This window comes from Sus scrofa, chromosome 16 (assembly GCF_054392235.1).
Source record: "Sus scrofa isolate SSC_HxYL_T2T_F1_AM1 chromosome 16, Sscrofa_HxYL_maternal_Yorkshire_Landrace_v2.0, whole genome shotgun sequence".
Classification (NCBI taxonomy): domain Eukaryota; kingdom Metazoa; phylum Chordata; class Mammalia; order Artiodactyla; family Suidae; genus Sus; species Sus scrofa.
The window spans coordinates 57,182,143-57,205,182 of NC_139398.1; the positions used below are offsets into that span (position 1 = coordinate 57,182,143).

At 40.8% G+C, this 23,040-nt stretch overlaps 1 protein-coding gene across 32 annotated transcripts in view; it reads left to right on the forward strand.

Moving 5' to 3' along the window:
* MAST4 (microtubule associated serine/threonine kinase family member 4) overlaps positions 1-23,040 on the forward strand; it is a 589,108-nt gene that overhangs the window by 271,249 nt on the left and 294,819 nt on the right. For 2 of the 32 annotated variants that reach the window (XM_085002369.1, XM_085002371.1), the window contains exon 1: positions 16,512-16,593. The exons of the other annotated variants lie outside the window; for them this stretch is intronic. The gene's annotated coding sequence lies outside the window, so the exon portion shown is untranslated. Of the gene's footprint in view, positions 1-16,511; positions 16,594-23,040 lie in introns of those variants that run through there. 32 annotated transcript variants of the gene reach the window in all.

Below are 23,040 nucleotides of genomic sequence, written 5' to 3' on the forward strand. Positions count from 1 at the left end.
CTCCATTGACCAGAGTTCATAGTTGCAAAGATGATGCGGAATGAAAGTCATAGAAATCATGGAATTGTGTTTCTCTAATAGCCCAAGAAAATAGGTTGATTTTTAAGTGCAAAGGAGATAGGCTTTAAAATATCTACTTTTTTTTTTTTTTTTTGGAGTTCCCTTCGTGGCTCAGTGGTTAACAAACCCAATTAGGATCCATGAGGATGCGGGTTCAATTCCCTGACCTTGCTCTGTGGGTTAAGGATCCTGCGTTGCTGTGAGCTGTGGTGTAGGTCACAGACGCAGCTTGGATCCCTTGGTGCTGTGTCTGTGGCGTAGACCAGAGGCTACAGCTCCGATTCAACCCCTAGCCTGGGAACTTCCATATGCCGCGGTTGCGGCCCTAACCAAAAAAAAAAAAAAAAAAAAAATCTGCATTTTTTAGCCTTATTATGCATTGAGTTTCTGGATGGTAATTAACACCTTCCTAGTCCCAGGAATTTCAAGTGTTAAAGAATAGTTTCTTCTTTTTTTGGAGGATGTAATACGTGTTACTATATTTAAGCATGGAGAAAGATGGGGAAAGGACTGGGAAGATTGGTTGCCATAATTATTCTGGGGATATTCTAGTCATATGAAATGTACTGTGCAGAACTTTTTTACAAAGGCTTTTAGGGGTGGCACATTGCTGATAGAAATTTTTGAGGCAGCTCATAGTTTCTGTTTGTTTGTACATCCGCCATCTGCAACTTGCTTTTGGTCCTAGCTAAAGTGAGCATGAATCTCCTATCTGAAAATAGCTATGATTTGGGGACAGTTACTTAATCACCTTAAGAAAGGCTCAGCTTCTTCATCGGAGAACAAAATAACATCTACCTCATCAGATTGTTCTGAGGGGTAAATGAGATAATGTACAAAAAGTTTTTACCATACAGGTAGGCCCTTCGTGAGTTCCAGGAAAATTACAGCTAGCCTTTAAATTATGATTACTCTTACTATAGGTGTTAGGTAATCATTCTTTAACTTTTTGGGGCTTTCCCCCCCATTCTGTAAAATCAGGTGTTAGGGGCAGATGATCCTTGAGATAGAAGGTCTGCATTGTTAAAAGTCTATACAATTCTCCTTATTTCTGAATGTCTAGCATGTACTCTGCATTGTGGTAGGCATGGAGGAATATACCTTGCAGGATTTAGTTCTTACCTTCAAGAATGCAATGTAGGAGTTCCCGTTGTGGCGCAGTGGTTAACAAATCCGACTGGGAACCATGAGGTTGCGGGTTCGGTCCCTGGCCTTGCTCAGTGGGTTAGCGATCCGACGTTGCCGTGAGCTGTGGTGTAGGTTGCAGATGCAGCTCGGATCCCGCATTGCTGTGGCTCTGGCATAGGCCGGTGGCTACAGCTCCAATTCGACCCCTAGCCTGGGAACCCCCATACGCTGTGGGAGCGGCCCAAGAAATGGCAAAAAGACAAAAAAAAAAATGCAATGTAATTGGAAAAGGACGCAGAGACGATAATCAGTGGTTTGGTAAACAAGATCAGTGCTGTATTGATTTTGAGTCAAGGGAGATCAGTGAGCTGCAGTCAGAAAAGGCTTCCTGGAGTTGGTGAGTTTTCATCTGGGCCCTGAAAGAAGGAAAGGACTTTCTAAACCTTAGGAGTGTGGGTGTGAACATTCTGAGAATGCACAAGGTGAAGTTCTGAGCCAGACCAGAAAGGAAGGAGCAGGGCTTCAGGTGACATGGGATGGATGCTCTTGTGTGGCCACCCATGATCGGATGCGTGTGGGCTCTGTGGTCATGCAGACCGTTCTCAAATTCTGCGGACCAGCTTTGTGGCCTAGGGCAGGCCCCTTGTTTTCTCATCAATATAGTTGTTATAATTTGAGAGTTCCTTGGTGGCTCAGCAGATTAAGGATCTGGCATTGTCCCTGCATCATCTTGGGTTATTCAGTCCCTGGCTTGGGAACTTCCTCATGCCATGGGCTCAGCCAAAAAAAAAAAAAAAAATATGTTGTTATAATTAAATGGTCTGCCCTTCTGTAGAGTGATCAGGTAGTTTGGGGAGAAAATGGCAGTACTTAGTTAAACTAGACAGCCTACTCTACAACCCAGCAATCCAAATCCAAAAGAAGTGGGCCCCTGTCCAAGGACACAGATACTTCTAGCTGCATTGTTGTTATACCAGAAAGTTTTGGGGTGTTGTGGGTGTAGAAGTTGAGAGTGTGACTGGGAAAATAGGGTAGATACATCAAGTAACATCCAGTAGTTAGAAGCATCAGCCTTGAAAGGACAAGCAGCAATACTGATGGGATCTAAAACATATTACTGTGTGAAACAAGCTTAAAAACGTTCACTTCTTTACTGCCATATGTGTAATGTCAATTAAAAATGCATGTACTCTATACTGTTGTTTTGCATGAGCTCATACAAATAGCTGAATATCCATCAGGCGTATTAGAAAGGTGGCCTGGAGTTCCCTTGTGGTACAGTGGATTAGGGACCTGGTGGTTGTCATTGTGGCAGCTCGGTTGCTGCTGTGGTATGGGTTCAATCCCTGGCTGGGGAACTTCCACATGTTTTGGGTGAGGCCAGAAAAAAAAAAGAAAAAGAAAGGTGGGCTAGGGGCAGGGAAGGGCTATGGAAAGTTAGGTATGCAAGGAAATAAACTGATGGGTGGGAAAAATATCCTCCGATGAGTATGATGAGCCCTACCCTCTCCTGTACACTTGAATCTCCCCACACAAAAGTAGATAGAGTTGTTCCTGCTATGGCTCAGTAGGTTACAAACCTGATTAGTATCCATGAGGATGTGGCTTTGATCCCTAGCCTCACTCAGAGGGTTAAGGATGCAGCATTGCCATGAACTGTGGTCTAGGCCACAGATGCGGCTCGGATCCCCCGTTGCTGTGGCTGTGGTGTAGGCTGTAGCTGTAGCTCTGGTTCAGCCCCTAACCTAACCTAGAAACTTCCATATGCCACAAGTGCAGCCCTAAAAAAGCCCCCCCCCCAAAAAAAGGCCAAGAAAAAAGATAAAAGGGATATTTAAAGAAGTCTCCAGAGGTGGACACAGTGCTGCTACAAATCCTGGAACAGCTAACACGTATGGAGCCCGGGTTCCTGATGCTGTCCACACAGGACCTCACAGCAGGCTCAGGAGGGCGGTACCATTGATTGCCTTTTGGCAGGTGAGGCCACTAAAGCTTGCACAAGATGGCACAGCTAGTAAAATGGGCGCTGGGATTCAAATTTTGTCAGTCTGGCTCTTGGCATCCCTGTTGTTAACCATCCTGCTCATCTGCCTGTGATGGAAATAGCTGAAGTGGTGAGGAAGGACCAGACCTTTCCACCTGCTCTGCCCTTGGACTGTGTCTGGCAGTTGTTAACTACTTCCTTTGTGTGGAGGCTGCCAATTTCTGTAAAACTGTGTGTACTCGTGTGTGTGTGCATGCGTATAAAACTTTTAATTGAATTCTACATGCACAAGGGTACAGCTTGATGAATTTCCATCAATTGGACAATTCTTTATAACCAGCACTGAAATTCAGAAACAGAACACAGTAAGCAACCCTGAAAAACCAAAACTTCTGTCACTTTTTTGGGGCACTGAATTATGACAGCCGGAAAGCAACATCATGAAAAACATAAGCCTTTAAAAGTGAAAGTAATAGAAATGTCAAAGTTTCTAAAAATTGCTACAGGTTTTGGGCATTTCTAAGGCACAGGAAAAAAAAAAAAAAACCTTTCTACCTTTCCGTTGATTTTTACCATAGTTAGTTGCTTCTGTGGTGGCAGACACAGACCACTCGTGAAGGAAAGCAAAAAACTCAGTGAATTTAAGGCAACCTCCCATCATGAAAGGATGAAACAGATTGAGCTGCAGGCCTTAGGCTTAAATAAATAGATAAACATCTCTATGGTGTGGATCATGAGGACCCCTTGCAACGGGCAGGTGAAGGAATTGTCCCCTCTCCCCTGCTCCTTCTTTAACTCCATGGGCACCTGTCTTTGATGCTCAATCTCAGCTCCTATTGGCTGCACTTGTCAGCTGTACAGGGCAAAGCTATGACAGTGTACATCACACGAAAAGGGTAAGGTTTTCCCACATTCCAAATGATCATTTCCTTTCATGTTTAGGCAGAGTCTCGGGTCGCATGTTGGGGCTTCATTTACAGTGTGATCTGTCTACCTGGCATGCCTGTGCACAGTTCACAACCCTTGGCAGATGGCACAGAGAAGTTAAATCACTTGCGGGAGATCACAAAGCCAGTACAGGGTGAAGCCCAGTTAGTCCCTGCACCATGCCATGCCTCTTGCACCACCAGCTCGGAGGGGTTCCGCCCTTTCCCAGGGGACACCCTGTACTGAGCAGCATTTCTCAGGGTTCAAAAGGAAGGCAACCTTGATATAGTGATGGTATCTCTGCTCCAGGGCCAGAGACCTCCTTTGACCTGTGTTCTGCTCTCCTGCCACCTGGCTCCGAGGAACTAGGGACCTATGTGATGCTGCAAAACTGTCTGAAAAGCATCCGTTCTCCTAACTATTCCTGTGTGTGTCTTTATCCCAGTTTACAAGGATTGATTTCCCTGTTGGCTTAACAATTCCACTGAAAAATGGGCAAAGGGTGCTCAATTTTTTCAGCCTAACATCTCTCTGCTCAGACACATACAGAAAGTAGATTCCACTTATTTATTTTCTATGATTCTATCTTTAAGAATCATATAAACACAGTATTAGAACACTCAAAATTACAGGCTATAACAGGCCTTGGGAATTCAGTTCTGGTAGTTCATACTGAATGATCTGGGATTTGGCCATGTTTTTGTGGCCATACATTATTGGATTTATTGCTTAGGCTTAAAGGTGAGTCTAGCCTGCTGCTTTTTGAAGAATCACTCCCTAATCTTTTTGAAAACATCTTTTTATTGAGGTGTCACATATATACAGAAAATTACAGATATTTTAGGTTTGATATCTCCCAATGATTTAGAGACCGATTTTTATTTTTATCTGTAAGAGTAATGCAGATATCCGTGATTTCACACACTGACTAAAACCCAGGTAACAGCACCAAAATTTAAAACAGTATTACCAGCACCCCAGCAGACCCCTTGTGCTACCCTTTTAGCAGTTTTCAGGATGTTTTAAATTTCTGTTTGTGTTCAAAGTCATATGTCTTTTCTGGATACCGCATGCCAACACCCAAATTCATTATCCAGTAAAATATTTGTTTTTTTTGTTTGTTTTGTTTTGTTTTGTTTTTTCTCCTTGTAAATTTATTCTAAGTTGTGTCTGATAACCCCAAGCTCCTGATCTCTCCCACTCCCTCCCTCGCCCATCAGGCAGCCACAAGTCTATTTTACAAGTCCATGATTTTCTTTTCTGAGGAGATGTTCATTTGTGCTGGATATTAGATTCCAGTTATAAGTGATATCATATGGTATTTGTCTTTGTCTTTCTGACTCATTTCACTCAGTATGAGAGTCTCTAGTTCCATCCATGTTGCTGCAAATGGCATTATGTCATTCTTTTTTATGGCTGAGTAATATTCCATTGTGTATATATACCACATCTTCCAAATCCAATCCGCTGTTGATGGACATTTAGGTTGTTTCCATGTCCTGGCTATTGTGAATAGTGCTGCAATGAACATGCGGGCGCATGTGTCTCTTTTAAGTAGAGTTTTGTCTAGATATATGCCCAAGAGTGGGACTGCGGGGTCATATGGAAGTTCTATGTATAGATTTCTAAGGTATCTCCAAACTGTTCTCCATAGTGGCTGTACCAGTTTACATTCCCACCAACAGTACAGGAGGGTTCCCTTTTCTCCACACCCCCTCCAGCACTTGTTATTTGTGGACTTATTAATGAGGGCCATCCTGACTAGTGTGAGGTGGTATCTCATGGTAGTTTTGATTTGCATTTCTCTTATAATCAGCGATGTTGAGCATTTTTTCATGTGTTTGCTGGCCATCTGTATATCTTCCTTGGAGAAATGTCTATTCAGGTCTTTTGCCCATTTTTCCATTGGTTGATTGGCTTTTTTGCTGTTGAGTTGTATAAGTTGCTTACATATTCTGGAGATTAAGCCCTTGTCCATTGTATCATTTGTAACTATTTTCTCCCATTCTGTAAGTTGTCTTTTTGTTTTCTTTTTGGTTTCCTTTGCTGTGCAAAAGCTTGTCAGTTTGATTGGGTCCCATGGGTTTATTTTTGCTCTTATTTCTAATGCTTTGAGAGACTGACCTGAGAAAATATTCATGATGTTGATGTCAGAGAGTGTTTTGCCTATGTTTTCTTCTAGGAGTTTGATGGTGTCCTGTCGTCTATTTAAGTCTTTCAGCCATTTGGAGTTTATTTTTGTGCATGGTGTGAGGGTGTGTTCTAGTTTCATTGCTTTGCATGCAGCTGTCCAGGTTTCCCAGCAATGCTTGCTGAATAGACTTTCTTTTTCCCATTTTATGTTCTTGCCTCCCTTGTCAAAGATTACTTGACCATAGGTGTCAGGGTTTACTTCCAGATTCTCTATTCTGTTCCATTGGTCTGTCTGTCTATTTTGATACCAGTACCACGCTGTTTTGATGACTGTGGCTTTGTAATATTTTTTGAAGTCTGGTAGAGTTATGCCTCCTGCTTGGTTTTTGTTTCTCAGGATTGCTTTGGCGATTCTGGGTCTTTTGTTGTTCCATGTAAGTGTTTGGATTGTTTGTTCTAGTTCTGTGAAAAATGTCATGGGTAATTTGATAGGGATTGCATTGAATCTGTAGATTGCTTTGGGTAGTATGGCCATTTTTACAATATTGATTTTTCCAATCCAGGAACATGGAATATCTTTCCATTTCTTTACATCTTCTTTGATTTCTTTGATTAAAGTTTTATAGTTCTCGGCATATAGGTCCTTTACCTCCTTGGTCAGGTGTATTCTGAGGTATTTGATTTTGTGAGGTAGAATTTTAAAAGGTATCGTATTTTTGTATTCCTTTTCTAATATTTCATTGCTGGTATACAGAAATGCAACTGACTTCTGAATGTTAATCTTATATCCTGCTACTTTGCTGAATTGATTAATCAGTTCAAGTAGTTTTGGGGTTGAGTCCTTCGGATTTTCTATGTGTAGTATCATGTCATCTGCATACAGTGACAGTTTGATCTCTTCTCTTCCTATATGGATGCCTTTTATTTCTTTGGTTTGTCTAATTGCTGTGGCTAGGACTTCCAAAACGATGTTGAAGAGCAGTGGTGAGAGTGGGCATCCCTGTCTTGTTCCAGATTTGAGTGAGAAGGTTTTCAGTTTTTCACCATTGAGTATTATATTTGCTGTGGGTTTATCATAAATGGCTTTGATTATGTTCAGGAATGTTCCCTCTATACCCACTTTGGCGAGGGTCTTGATCATGAATGCATGTTGGACTTTGTCAGATGCTTTTTCTGCATCTATTGAGATGATCATATGATTTTTGACTTTTCTTTTGTTAATGTGGTGTATGATGTTGATTGATTTGCGTATGTTGAACCATCCTTGTGAACCTGGGATGAACCCTACCTGGTCATGGTGTATAATTTTTTTGATATGTTGTTGGATTCGGTTGGCTAAGATTTTGTTGAGAATTTTTGCATCTATTTTCATCAAAGATATTGGCCGATAGTTTTCTTTTTTGGTGGTATCTCTGTCTGGTTTTGGAATGAGGGTGATGGTGGCATCATAGAATGTCTTTGGGAGTATTCCTTCTTCTTCAACCTTTTGAAAGAGTTTAAGGAGGATGGGCACCAGTTCCTCTTTATATGTTTGATAGAATTCTCCTGTGAAGCCAAAATATTTGTTTTTAAGAAAAGGCTGAGATAAGGCTTCAAAAAAAATGGTAAAGAACAAGTGTAAAAAAAAAAACTATAATCAGTGGCTTTTAATATTCTCATTGCTGGGATTTCTATTTTAAGTCCATTTAAATGTTGTGACTGAAAATATTGAGAGGGAAGAACTGTTCAGACTGGTTCTCTTTCCTAACACAGGAGCAGTCACCTCCCCTGTTCCCTTCTCCCTCTCCTAGGTCTAGTGAAGTGTTATAGCTGAGCCTCTCTTGTCCTTAGGTAGATTTTTTCCCCCCTCAGGGGCTTAAAAAAACTGGTGAATTACATGTGTTGACTTTTCTCAGAGTTATCAGAATAATGCTTACCAAAGATTTGTGTAACAGGCAATTGGCCGAGATGAGATTAGCAATTTATTAGGAGGAAGGGTGTAGGAAATCTTTTTAATTTAGGGGTGAAAAGATTACCAATTGGGTTAAGTCCAGGTTATCCAATTTAGTTCTAGATTTATGAAGAATTACTGAAACAGTTTCTTTGCCTTCAAGGACTTCTGTATCCTGTTGGCACCTATATCCCTCTACCCCTAAGGCAAAAAAGAAAAACAAATCCAAACATAACCAGCAACTCTAAAAATGTAATTTAAAAATTTTTAGCCAGGCAACCCTAATCTTGCCTGGGGGATCTTGTAGATTCTGATAGGGTTTTAGAAAAGAGTTTGTTTGCTGGACTTGAGAAAAGCAACCTGAACACTTCAAACACTCTTGCTGCCCTGGAGTTCTCCTCATGGCTCAGCGGCAACAAACCAGCTAGGATGCCTGAGAATGTGGGTTCAATCCCTGGCCTCACTCAGAGGGTTAAAGGATCCGGCATTGCCGTGAGCTGTAGTGTAGGTCACAGACGTGGCTTGGATCTGGTGGTGTTGTGGCTGTGGCGTGGTCCGATTTGACCCATAGCCTGGGAACCTCCATTTGCTGTTGGTGTACCCCTCCCCCCCCCCAGAAAAATAAAGCAACACTCGCTGGCCAAAGCTTGAAGATTATAGATGCTTGGAGATTATGGTTTCTTTTTGTATTTGGCTTGAATATCTTGATAACTCCATTGCCTGTTTTAACATTTTTTCAAGTTAAAAAGTTTTTTTTGATAAATTCTCCCTTCCTGTTACCTCACACATTTATCTGCTTCTTGCCTATAAAAGAAATTTGACTATTATGTTTCCAAGAATGATTTTCTTTGAATTCATTCTGCTTGGAACTGACTGAGGCTCTCGAATATGTGGACTGACGTCTTTCATCAATTTTTTGGAAAGCCCTTGGGCATTATCTATTCTAGTATATCTTCTACCTCATTTTCTCTCCTTTCCTTCACAAATCTTAGACACTCTTTTTTGATTTTGTTTTATGCTTTATTCTCTTGGCTATTCATTTGGATAATTTCTATCATTTTGACTTAAACTGTGCTTATCCCTTCTTTTGCTTTGCTCAGTCAGCTGTAAGTCCATTTCATTCTGGTATCATTCAGTCTAGCTTTTCCTTTTCTTTATTATCATTATAGTTTCTATCTCTCCAGTGAAATTTCCCATGTCTTTGTTCATGTTGTCACACGTTTGCCACCATATCCTTTTGCATAGTTATTTTTTAGTCTGATAACATCAAGATCTTGGCTCTCTCTGCATCCGTTTATACTACCTGTTTCTTTTCTTGACCATGAATCTCAATGGTACCCAGACCCAGTCGAAGTCAAGAGCGGCATGACTCAGCATTCCTACTCAAGTAGTATGGCATGGAAGAAACACACCTTTTTTCTAGAGCTAAATATTATCTACCTTAATTTCCACTGGTCTGTCATTCAGAATGTTTGGTACCTGCTCAAAACCATGAACACGTGAGGAAGTGACATCTATTTCTGAGGCTTCCTCTTCTCATTAGTATATAGTCAGTGGCAAGAGACCATTGCTGTTACCGTCACAATCAAAACATGGTGTGTAAGTTACAAAATCATACTTTAAAAAATAATTTTAAAAGCTAAAGGCATAAGTAAACCTAAAAAAAAAAGTGAATTCCAGAGTGATGAACTCTTGAAGGAAAGGGCCCCTGGCCATCTCTTAATTACGGTAGAAAGGCAAGAAGAGGAGGAACCTGCCATAGATGGGTAAGAGGGGAACCTGCCAAACCCATAGCATGATTTTCATTTTTAGCTTTTCTTCACGTCTCCATTCATGTAACTGAGAGTAATGGTCTTTTGTGATTGTCTACTTCCTCAGTGGAAGTGGAAGTCTTAGAAATATGAAATTTGTCCAAGGAGATCAGGGAATTTGCTGGTAGAGAAAAGAGAACAAAGACAAGCTATTCATAAACAGGGCTTAGTTGTGTTATTTTGTCGCTATTAGAAACACATGGCTGTGTTAATAGTCCTTATTTCCTGGGTTTATCTTTCACATGAACTGTAGGCCTATTGCATGGTAGTCCTGTGTTTTTTATGCTTTGTGTTTATTTCTTTAGCAATTTGATCACCATTGGGCACAGGGGATTTGCTTATGTAGCTCTTGTTTTCAGTCTTCTCTTGGATGTTTTGTGCAGTCTTTCAAGGTGTACTAGGGGACACTTGATTGAATTACAGTACAGGGCACCTACCCTTTCAAGAGAGCAATACCAGACTGGGAGTTCAAAGCTGGTAAATGCAGTAACTGGTATGTCACTTGGCAGCAGTTTGGTCTCTGCCTTTCTTCTGGCTGACCTGCCATTGTACTAAAATAAAAGTTAAGCGTACATTTCTCAAAAGTTAAACCTACATTTCTCAAAGCATGTTCGGTGTACGTGCCTGAGTGGTTTTCCCCCAAAGTGTTCCATGGTCCCATTACTTTGGGAAACACTGCAGACCACACCCCTTGCTCTCGTAAAATAAAATGCCAATAATTATAAAAATCTTCAGGAAATCTTGCAGTAAGTAAATTCTCTGAGCTATATTTAATTAAGTGTTTCTCAGACTTACTTGAATACAGAACCTTTAGCCATGGAACTTCTAAGTTTTTCTTGTCACTACCCATTAGCAAAGTCTTTGAGAAACGTTAAGTTAAATGGACCCGGTTCTTCCTTATTTCAAGGAATATGCATAATTTGTTTTGGCTACCACTCTCTACACCTGGGAAACATCTTTCCCACTGCGTTTTGGAGGAAGGAAGTGCTGTAATCCAGAAAGCTATCAGATGACAGCATTATTATTGGGGCCTCCTGCTTATGACAGTGGTAACGTTGATGGGCTCTGCCATTGCAGGTGTATACCGGTCTGCTGCCTTACCTGTCCAAGGACTGTCCTAGTTTGCTAGTCTAGGAAAATAAGCTAGGTCAGCTGTCATATCCCCCCAAATGAAAAAAGACAGCTAGCTGCCTAGACTGCAAATGGAAGGAAAGGTCAATCAATATATTACCTTTCCTTCCATGTGTTGCTTGCCTGCCAGCTGAGTTGTGCCTTCTCACTAGCAGTGGTAATCTCATCTGCTAAATTTTATTTTAACCTTGCAAATAGGTGAAAGGAAGGGCACAGTTAATAACGTCTTCTCTCCTGCCTCTCTGAGCATATTATGTGGGCTGACTCTTGCTCCACTGCCCCCATCCTGCCGCCCCTGCTTAGATGGAGAGTTAGGCAAGTAGCTGGTTTCACTTATTGTGGGAATTTCTCCGAGAGCTCTGTCATGCTCTTGCACAGACAGAATGCAAACATGTTTGTGATTTTTGACAGTAGCTGAGATCTATGTGGAATAGGGCTTTTTTTCAAAACATTTCTCAGTCAATATGTTTACTCTCCTTCACCAGCCATGCAGTGTGATACGGTGCATCACCAGTACTTGAAATAAGCTGCAACAGGAGGTCAGAATGGGGCATAGATTTTCTAACACAGCATGCTAGATGGAATGATTTTGTGTACTTTGAAGTGGAAAATTCAATCAGAATTTTCCACACTTTTCAGTTAAAGCAACATTTATTTATTGATGAAAGGTGGACTGAGAGAAATATAGAATGAAAATGGAGTCGACGACAAATCTAGCATTATTCCTCATCATAGCAAGAAATATTTTTTCTCTTGTAATTTAATGAAAGCTGCATAGGATAGAAAGGGCCTTCTTAAAAGATACACTGTGGAATGCTTGGAACATATGCCAACCTGCTTATTAGCATGTGTGTGGGTAAATATGGAATCTGGCTTCTTAAGAAGTTTTGCTTTTTTTTTTTTTTTTTTTTCATTGAGATAGACTTCAAGCTTGATAAAGGGCAGATACAGCAGCCCAGGTAATCTATTTTGGCCTAGGTTTAACGTAGCAGAGTTTATTTGGAAATTACCTGAAGAGTGTCAGTAAGAAATTCAAAGATGAGAGTTCCCATTATGGTTCAGTAGGTTAAGAACCCGACATGGTGTCAATGAGGATGCAGGTTCGATCCCTAGCCTTGCTCATTGGGTTAACGTCAAGTATTTGGTGTCGCCGCAAGCAATAATATAGGTCTCATATTCCCATGGCTGTGACGTAGCCCTGCAGCAGCAGCTCTAACCCCGGGTGGAGGCGGGGGGATAAAGGATAGATTCTCTAAGCTTTCATTCATGTGGAATATTTAAATGTATTACTAGTTTTCATCTGCGCTTTGGTGCACAGGAGACCCATCAGCATAACTACCTATTATGTCGACGAACCCTTTATATACTTTCAAATTATAAAACCTTAAGGTGGTGATGTCAGATTTGTGAATGAATATTTAAGATAGAATATTAACCTAATATTAATGTGCTCCACGCGTGTCAGTCACTTTCCTAGGTACTTTAGGTATATTCTTTTATTCAGTCCGCACAGTGACACTATGAGCTCTTACTATTGATCATTTCCAGTGAGGAAAGAAAACCTCAGAGAGAGGCTAAGTCTCTTGTCCAAGGCCATCTTCCTAAGCTGGGTTCCCAAGGCACTGCCTGGCTGCCTCTCAGAGCCTCTGCCATCTCTGCACTTTGATCCTGGTGGGCCTAAGACCTGTGGGTTTTCAATTAGCATAGAGGACTTAGCACTTCAGATTTTTACATTTAGACTCTACTTTTAAAAGAGAAATAGAATCTCTTATAGGTGGAATCTCAAAGAACTGAACTAGAAAAAAGAGGAATGATAGTTAGCAGGGGCTGGAGGAGGAAGAATGGTGAGATGTTGTTTAAGGGGACATGGTTGTGACTAGTCCATTAGTAATTCCTGGAGCTTTAGTACACAGAACGGTGATTATAGACCACAAACTGTATTATAAGAGCTTGCTAGGATCCTAGATCTTAATTTTTCCCATCGCTGCAAGAAATGATAATTATGTGACAGAATAGAAGTGTTAACTGACACTACAATGGCAATTATATTGCAGTGTAAATGATTCAAATAAATATGTTGTACACCTGAAACTTATACAATGTTATGTCAATTATAGCTCAGTTTTTAAAAAGAGACATGCAGTTCTTTAACAGTCTGTCTGTCTTAGCTACTTTTTTTTTTCGGATTGATGTGTAATTTTATTCAGTGTAATTTAGTTTACTTTCTCTTTTTTACTAGCATTTAAAGTGACAGAACCATTTAAAAGCATTAGTACAGATTCACCAGCTTGTCTACATTGTGTGACTTTGAAAGACAGCTTAGGCTCCATGTAATTTTGTATTCTTTAGTGTTTAAAGTTGATTTTCTTCCATACTATGTTATAGTATTGTCAGTTTTTACTGTTTTTTTTTTTTCCACTTTTATTCTATAGACAGTCCAGACTTAAGTGTCAATTTCAGGTTTCTAAGATGATACAGTGTAATCCAGTGTGAGAACACATAGCTTCTGTGTAATATAGTAATTGTGTCGGTACAATAAAGTCTAGAACACTTTTTATTTTCAAAAGAAAGAACCTAATTAGTGTAATAGAAGCCAAAGTGGAAACAACCTAAGCTCACCCCTGAGTTACAAATGGTATCATTCACATATGATGAAGAGGAAACCTTCCTGCTCAGAAATTACTTGATTTTTTCAGTTCATAAAAATAAGAAGCCACCTTGGGGGAACTTTCTTCAGTCTCCAATTTAAATGTCCACCCCTGTTGTAGTCCTTGTGATCCAAAAACATCACACAAGGGATCCTTATGACTTTGAGAGATAGGATTGTGTCTTTGCAATGAGAATAGAGTTCAGTCTTTGGGAAGAAGCAATTAAAACCCCAAAGCATTTTATTGCTTTTGATGCTTAAAAAAAAAAATTAAAAGGCAAAACTCCACTGCAATGTAATATTTTCTGCTAATTAACTGTCACAAATGTGATACCATTAAGTTTGGAGTCTCTTTGGTTAACTTCAAAGTCATTAACACACACTCTACAGCTCTCTCAAGTCTATTTTGGAAAAAGGAACCACACTGACAGATCTGTAATCAGTGTGTCCAAGGATTTTGTTTCTCACAGAACCCATCCTAATTTAAGGAACATGTGGTCATTTTCTCTGGGTAACAAGCACCAGCCCCCCTAATGCTCAGCATTGATGGTATCAGGGTTGTCTTACTGCCTGGTGTGCCTTTGCATATACTGCTCCAAAGCTGACTTGCGAAGTTCAGTACTGTTTCTGGAGAGTATCAGCTGCAAATCATCCCAAATGCACCTAGTAGCAGCTTAAATAAGGATTTATTATTCTCACATAAACATATGGGTTGCTTGAGTGTCCAGGGCTGGTACAGTATGGGGACAAGATCATCAAAGCTGCTTGGTTTTTTGCCCTGCTTTTCCTAACATGAGACCACTGACCTTGGGCAAATTGCAGAGTTAACTTTTCCAAGGTTCAGTTTCCCCATCAGGAAAAAATAATGATCCTTCCTGTAATTGCAGGGTAGGCATAAGGCTTAAATGAAGTCCTGTAGGAGAAAATGTGTAGCACTCCCTAGATTTCTTGGACCACAGCAGCAGCAGCCCAGCAGTACTATTTTCTTAGTGGTGGTGAAACAGAAGGTGTAAAGTGAGATATAAGGGATGTTTTGGCTGTGGCATCGTGGGTTAAGGATCCAACTGCAGCAGCTTAGGTCTCTGGGGAGGTGCAAGTTTGTTTCTTAGCCCACTACAGTGGGTTAAAAGATCCAGCATTGCTGCAGCAGGGGCTTGAGCAATAGCCTGGGAACTTCTATATACTTGAAGTGTGGCCATAAAAAAAAAAAAAAAGGAACATTGGGGATCCTACCTTAATCTATGTTTTTCAGTCTTGGGGTTCCTAATTCCAGCATACTTCTAGCTGATGCTATTTGAAATAGCACACCGGAGAAAAGAACTTTAAAAAAAGTCCAGTACTATACTTTTTAATAAATTGGACCTATTACTTACTAAAATATATCGTTTACAAGGCAGTTGTTTATTTTATTCTGTGACCTCTTTACAGTAAATTTCAGTACCATTAAAGGCTTAAGACACATTATTGATTATTTGAATATATGTGTCATTAATCTTCCGTTGCCCTCATACATTTTATATGTACATTTTAAGTGTTGTCTTTTGCATTTAGATGGAGAAGAGTAGTTTCAGAAGAACGCTGACTTGTGGGTATTAGCTCCATATAGCACTTCAAGAGCTCCCTTGAGCTGATTTGCGTGTAAATTTCTACACTAAAATGGGCTTTCAGAATAGTGACTGCTAGATAAACTATGAAGTGTCCTTAGTAAATAAAAATGATTAATCTCAGCTGAATAAATTCGCTATGGCTGGTCAGATAGTCTCATCCAATTCTGCTTCCTGGTTCTATAAAAAGCTTTTCTCTTTTTGTATTAAGGTTGTCTATAGTTTTAATGGAACCTTTGAATTATTATCTGATTTTTAAAAATTGGTTTATAAAAGGAGATTGATTCCTTAAATTAGGGGTTGTTGCAATGTTGTTAATGGGCCAGTGGGACTCCTGTGATGGAACCTGGAAACCTTGGTCGGGAAAACTCATTTTAAATCTGTGTTAAGATACACTTTAAAAAAATCACAACTATTAATGACTGACTTTGGTTTGGACAGTAACAGGAGTGTGGGAACATAAGAGAACTAACAGGCAAAAGCGAACATCTGTTAAGCACGGTCCTTGCTGGTTGTTTAATTTTTATTGCCAGGCACTGATAGTCATTTCTTTCCCAGGGTTATGAGAAGATTCTAAAATCAAATAAGGCTTTTGAATAGTGAAGATGTTTACCACTGTCCTGCTGAAGAATCCTATAGATTTATAGTGATCCTAAGAGGTGTCTCATATCTACTATATTAACTGGCTTTTTAGAAGCTTATGAACATTGTAGCTTTTATTGATTCCAGGGAATTGTATCCAACAATAAGCAATAAAAGTCGATGGTACCTTTCTTCCCCTATAGGGGTTGTGGATCAATATTTTGAATTTACTATAATTTGCTGGTAATGGATGGAAGACCTGAAAAAATTGTGGAGCCTTGCAGGGCACAGCTGTGCAGTGTTGCCTTTTTATCTAAGCTCACTGTAGGTCACAGGCTTTCCCAAGTAACAAGAAACATAGTTAAGTGGCAGGGCTGCTATTCATATTTATCAAGAGCCTTCGTAAGTCTCTTCTAAGGGAAAAAAGAGAACCACACAGCTTGTCCACATTGACCTTAATCTTGTAGTCCTGAAGGCCCTCTAACTGTGCACTGTCTTAAAGGCAATTAAAATTTTAAATATCCAGCAATTGTGTTTGATCTCCTTCTGCTCAAGGAATTTTTCTGCTGATTAGTAACAGGTGTGATTTCACTGAAGCCTGATTTGCTTGGAATCATCCGGTTGTTGGACAGAACTGTGCATTCAGAGAGGAGGAGGTAGGTGCCCTGGGCACTGGCTCTTTGATTTTACCCATGTCTGTCTTGATCAGAGCACTTTGCTTGTGCCCCATGTGCAGCATCTGATGTGGTACTCACGTGTGTGAGTATCACGCTTCCGTAGTAAGTAAGGGCTGATGTCTAGGATGCCCTAGTGTTTGGGAACTGTGCCACATGCAAGATGTGTGTTCTCAGTCTTCTCAGCACTTTAGGACATAAATTGTAAGATACGCATTTTTGAGCCTTGGGGAAGTTAAGGAGATTTTTTTTTTAAGGATGTTTTCCAGCCTTGACTTCCCTTAAACTATAGGCATATTTGAATCTGGAGCTGGTTCATCTAATCACTATGAAATATCCATTTGGCTTTAAATAAGGATTTTTATTTAGCATAAAGTTTTGTTGCTCTATACATGTAATCCTGTTTAGCTTCTTTTGTTGCCAAGGACTGTGGCTCCTCTAATTTGATCAAAACAAATTGCCTTAATTTCAAAAATGACACACTTTTGTTGCTTGAAAGGGACAGTGTTTTATTCTTTAAGAACAAAATGAGCACAGAAAATACCATATGGCTGTGGGCTGGAAGCCACTAATCTTTAGGAAGTAAATATACTTCACCTAGTGTATAGTAGGCACTCAATAAACTGAATGTGTTATTAATGTAAATACTAGTTATTACTCAGCAAACCCTGAAGAAGAAAAGCATGGAGATTTTGAAGTAGGAAGCAAATTTCCTTTATATAATACTGTACTGGAAGGCAGTATATATATAAATATGAGAGTCCCAAGCTTGATTTTTGATACCAAGGGTATAACGTGTTAGGAAGTAACAAAACCCATAGTAATTGGCTGGAAAGGAAGCTTGTTTCATCTGCTCATTTACTTGAGGTTAAGCGATGATTCGACTCGTTATGCTTCTTCTACTTTAAAAGGTCTGTGTTAAAAGTACCGTGCTTGCAAGGTTTTGCTTCAAATAAAACCAGAGTCTATAAAAATAATTTAAGTGTGAAATTTGCTTAGAACAAGCTGCAAAGCTGTGTTGTAACACTCTTTTCTAAGAGCAATTGCCAGTGTGATATCAACTGAATGCAACTTGATAGCCCACACAAGGCGGGGTCCGTGGTATAAACGCACCAAATCTTACTCAGTAATGAAAAATAATGAAGCTGCTCTGGACTCGGATTGATAGAGGTTCACAGCCAAGCCAAGCCATTTACCAGCGTGTGATCTTGTGTAGCTATTTAACCCATCTGTGCTTCCGTCCTATGAAGGGGAAATCAGAGTGAAGATGAAAGAAGATAATGTATGTCACCACGCAGTCCACGTTAGGGACTGTTGTTACAAAGTGGATGAAGGCAGGTGGGCTTAGGAAAGAAAAACAATTCCCACCAGTTGTGTGAAAATTTTAAAGTGGAAAAGGGGTTTGTGATGGATGATATTTAACTTTCATGCAGGAAAGACCTAGGAAGCCCACCTTTGCTCTTATCTTACTTTGCTCGTGTTCCTGCCCATCAGGGACCCTGGGGTCTAATTTAAATGGTTTTGCCATCCCTTTATCCACATTCAGCTTTCCATCATTTCACTTTTGAATGGCCCTCTTTCCTAATCTCTGGATGGCGCCCTGCCCTTACCTCCTAAGGTTCTAGACCTTCCAGGAAGTTAAGCATTTCTTCTCATCTCCTGTAGATCCCCTACACCTATTTCTCTGGCATTTGCCCCTCCTCTTTTTCCCCACTGCCTCTTCCTTGGTGCTGGCACTGGGCCATGCCTCCCAGACAACTGAATCAGCCTCTGAACTCCTTTCCCATTGGTCCTTCGCAAACCATTTGATGTCTGGTAACCAGAGTGATCATTTTTGATATGTAGATTTGACCACCACGTTCTCTTAGTTAAAATGTTCTATGAGCTCCCCATTGGGTGTAGAATAAAGACAGACTCTTCCAAAAACCTTTTACAATTGGCTCTGTCCTGGACTCCACACTCAGGTGCCGTTGCTTTTTTTCTTTCTACCCTCTGCTCTGGCCATTGTAAGTTTACAAAGAGCTGTGCACTGTTTCACTCCACCCTACATCCGTCCCCTCTTCTGGAATATGCTCCTTTCCTCACACCCTCCTGAGGCTGCCTTGCCAACTGAGATGCTGCTGAAGAAAGAGCAGGCTCACGCATTGCATCACTTGGGAATATCTGAATGTCACGGAACAGAAAACACAGGTTAAACTGGTTTGAATAATAAAGGGACTCGTTTGGCTTAGGTAGCTGAAAAATCTGGGTATGGGCAAGACAAGATCCATTGTTCCAAAGATAGCACCCAGGACCCAGTTTCTCCCTGTCTTTCTTCTCTGTCATCTGCTACCTTGAGGCTGTCATGTGCTTCTTAGGGTTGATGCTCTTCCTTTCCTGCTAGTTCTCTTAGAAAAGGGAAGTTCTTTCCCAGGAGCCTGGAGCAAGCAGGGTTTTGCATCTTGTTTTCCCGGATTGAAGCAGATGCCATCTTTGAATCAATTACTTTGGCCCAGACAATGAACTTTGTCATTAGTTTAACTTAACCTGAGCTAAGCCTTTGAGGTTTAGAATAGTGTTGGCTCCACCAGATTTGGTTATCATAAATAATGGGGAGCATGATTGGGCAGGAAGCATCCCGAGTCTCCTTAAAGAAAACTGATCACCCCCTCCCTTGGTACTATTGCACACTTTGATAAAAACCTCTTTTCCAGGCCTTTCCACATGGTTTTAAAGCAAGTTAAGTCCTTCATCCCCAGTGCCTGGTACAGCACATGCCTCACCAGCCTTTATTCAAAGGCGTGTGATTGAACACAGGCACCTACCTCACTTCTCTTGCTTTAATCCCAGCCTGTGCCCCTTGTCCCCATGTTTGGCAGAAGATTTTGCCTACTCTGTTCCTAAAATTACAGAACTCAAGGTAAATTGCTTCAGTTTTCCTTTGCTCTTCTTTAACAGGTACCTGTTTTTACCTGTACGTTTCTTCCTCTTTGGAGGAAAAGTGCCCTTATTATTATTCTTATTAAAGCCAGTGCTCTCTGCTTGTGTATTCATTTAGTCCCCCTCTCTGTCCTGCTCTTCTTTACCTTGGAATGAAGAGGAAAACTGGGGCTAGGTGGCATAGATTCACATTTTGCTTCTACCATCTCCTGGCCTGATGATCCTGGGCAATTGCTCATCTCTGGGCTTTCCATGGAAAGGCTGGAGAGTTCTGCCAGACAGTCTGGTGACTTTGTTAGGAAATTTATCGATTCCATTATTTTTTTGGCCACACCCATAGCATGCAAAAGTTACTGGTTCAGGGATTGAGTCTGAGCCATAGCAGTGACCACACCGGATCTTTAACCCACTGAGCCACCAGGGAACTCCCTAGAGTTCTATAGGACCTTATAAACAGCAACAAGATAGATACCCATATTATGACTCAGAAGCTTTGTATATGCAAAGGGCCTGTGAGATGAAAGCCAGGTCTTAAGGCTGGTGGCGGTTGATTTGAGTTCATGGCAGAAAAACCAGCTCAGAAAGAAAGGAAGGCAGTAACTACTTTCTTCTGTTTTTCTGAGAGAATATGTGGTTGGGATCAAGTAAAAGTAATATGAAAACCCAGCAGGCATTTTGTGTGTAACTTTTATGGTTTATTTTGTTGAACTTCACTGCCACAAATAAATACATATAAAGTGCACCATGGTTACAGACACAAAATAGAATGAAATAACATCTCATGTTCCCACTGAGGGAGTTCAGTGGTATTTTCAGGTCAGATGGTTTGAATGTCCATGCATCTGTGTAGAGGGCTACGTCCTGCTTTTACAGGTTTTCATGCAGAAAGCCATGTACTTTATGGGCAGTTTACTGGATTTTTCAAAGCTGGTTTGACGTCAGCCAATTTTGCCTGCTGCCCTGTTTCAGAACCAAGCCTTCATGTGAGATCTGGTTCTGTGGTGCAAACTTTTCTGCCCTCTGCTTCTGCCTTCAGAAATGACTTTCGATAATGGAGGCTAGAAAAATGGGGCCAAAAGCATTCTTTTAAAGAGTCGATTCATGGCTAAGCCTATATCCCTGGCTAAATTTATCCTCCATCTGGTAGGAGAAGTCCATTTGGTGTATCCTTCCTTGCTCTATAATGCTTCCCACTTGCAAAGGAAATAAATAAAAACCTAAAACCTAAAACTTGACTACCATAATAACAGCAGTATTCCATTAAGAAAAAAAATTCCAAAGGCAAACGGTTTATGCAAACTAATAGTCCTTAAGGGTACTTAAAAGTACCAACCTCCACGAAACAAAACATATACAAACAACTCTCGCTCCATCTCCTGGGTGGTGTTCAGACATTAGTATTTATAAAAGCTCCCTGGGTGACACTGATGTGTAGCCAGGCTGCATTCAGAACCACTGTTTGAGCTGAATTATCTCATCCTTTTTTATTTTCTCTCCCCTGTTAGTATTTACTCATTCAGATTTTACTGCATATTCTTGCACCTGGTGATATCTCTTTTGTTGGGGTGTGTGCGTGTGTGTGTGTGTGTGTGTGTGTGTGTGTGTTTCCCCAAGTAGCTTTAAAATCTGTTTTATTTTGTTTCCTCCTTATGTGTCCCTAACAGTGTCTGATATACTGCCTCGCACATCTGGGCTCTTTGAACTCTCTCCCTAAATTAATAGTTTGTTTGTTGGCACAGAGTAGTTGTAGTCACCCTTGATGACAGGGTAGGGCCACCAATGATTAATTAAAGGACGATGATCTTGGGGAAATACATGAACTTTAAATCTAAAAGTTTCTGGAAAATAGTGTGGAAGTGGTGCATGCTGGCCATCACTGTTTTGTTTGTTTGCAGGGTATTGTTTTTGTTTTGTTTTCGGAGGGGGAAGGGGGTTACTGACTTCTAGATGGTCTTCTGGACCTGGTCCCACCTCCCCCTATTTTTGCGAAGGGAGCCGGTGCTCCGTGTTCGTGCTCCCTAGGCGGCTGGGGCAGAGACCCAGGTGTGATCACACATACCCACGGGGCCTGGAAACCTGCCAGGATGCTCAGAGGAAGGTGCTGGAACAGTCAAGAGCTCCTTCCTGCAGGCTCAGCTCCAGTGGAGCAGCAAAGGTGTCCTGATGGGGCCATTCCCCAGGTGTGGTCATGTTCTTCAGGGGGTAATTTCCTGGTTCTTGCCCATTTTATGACCTTGCCTGGGCAACCATCCTTTCACCTGTGTGAGAGCTGCTGTCTACCCAGTAATATTTTTACATTCCAGCCTCATTCGGTTTCTGTTATTTAAGAACACCAGGGTCTGTGTTGGCACAGCATGTCATTTATTTATTCATTTATTTATTTAACACATGAACATCCAAAAATTTTATCAGAATGTTTAGTCTTTTAGTTTTTTCTCTGATACCTTAAATGGATAGTGATATTTTGGTATCTGTTCATTAGTTGAAATAATATTTAACAAACACGTAAAATATGTTATGCAAGGAGTTAAGACGAAGACATGACCTCTGCTGTCAAGGAATAAAAAATACAGTGAGAGTCAGAGTTTTAATTTTTCTTTGGTTGGGATTTTATAGAAATAATGTTCGAATCTGATAAGTAAAACCTGGTTCTGTCTCCTTCTTTTTCTTTTTCTCTTTTTAGGCTGCCCCATGGCATATGGAGTTCCCAGGCCAGGGATCGGATCTGAGCCACAATTGCCACCTAGGCTGCAGCTGGTGCAGCAATTCCAGATCCTTAACCCACCATGCCAGGCCAGGGCTTGAACCTGTGTCCCAGCGCTCCCAAGATGCCGCCGCGGATCCTATTGTGCCACAGCAGGAACTCCAGTGTTGTCTTCTTAATTTGCATTTTTAATTAGTAAAGTTATTCAACTTTTTACTTGTTATTGAATATTTGCATTTTAAGGAATCTTTGACTCTTTTTCTTTTGATTTTTAGACACTTTAACTATGGAAGTGATTAGCCCTTCGTCGTATTTTTCCAAATATTCCCCCCATTTTTGTCTGCCTTTTAATTTCATTTGTAGTTTTTTGTTTTGTTTTGTTTTTCTAATTTTTATGGCTGCACCTGCGGCATAAGAAACTTCCAGGGCCAGGGATTGAATCTGAGCCACAGCTGTGACCTGCACCACAGCTGCAGCAATGCCAGATCCTTAACCCAGGGCACTGGGCCAGGGGACGAACCTGTGCCTCTACAGTGACCTGAGCTACTGCAGTTGAATTCTTAACCCCTTTTCCACAGCTGAAGTTCATGTAGTATTCAGCATGTCACTTAACAACAATTAAATGTGTAGCAAAATTCTCCCCACTCTAGATTTCAAAGATCCCTGTATATACACACTGTGCCTCTTCTCCTTTTTCTGTCTTTCCTCTCTTCTCCTGTCTCTTCCAGCCTATGGTTTTACTTACCATCTTATATGATAATGACTCTGAAGTTTATTTCCAGCCCTGACCTCTCTCCTGTTCCCCG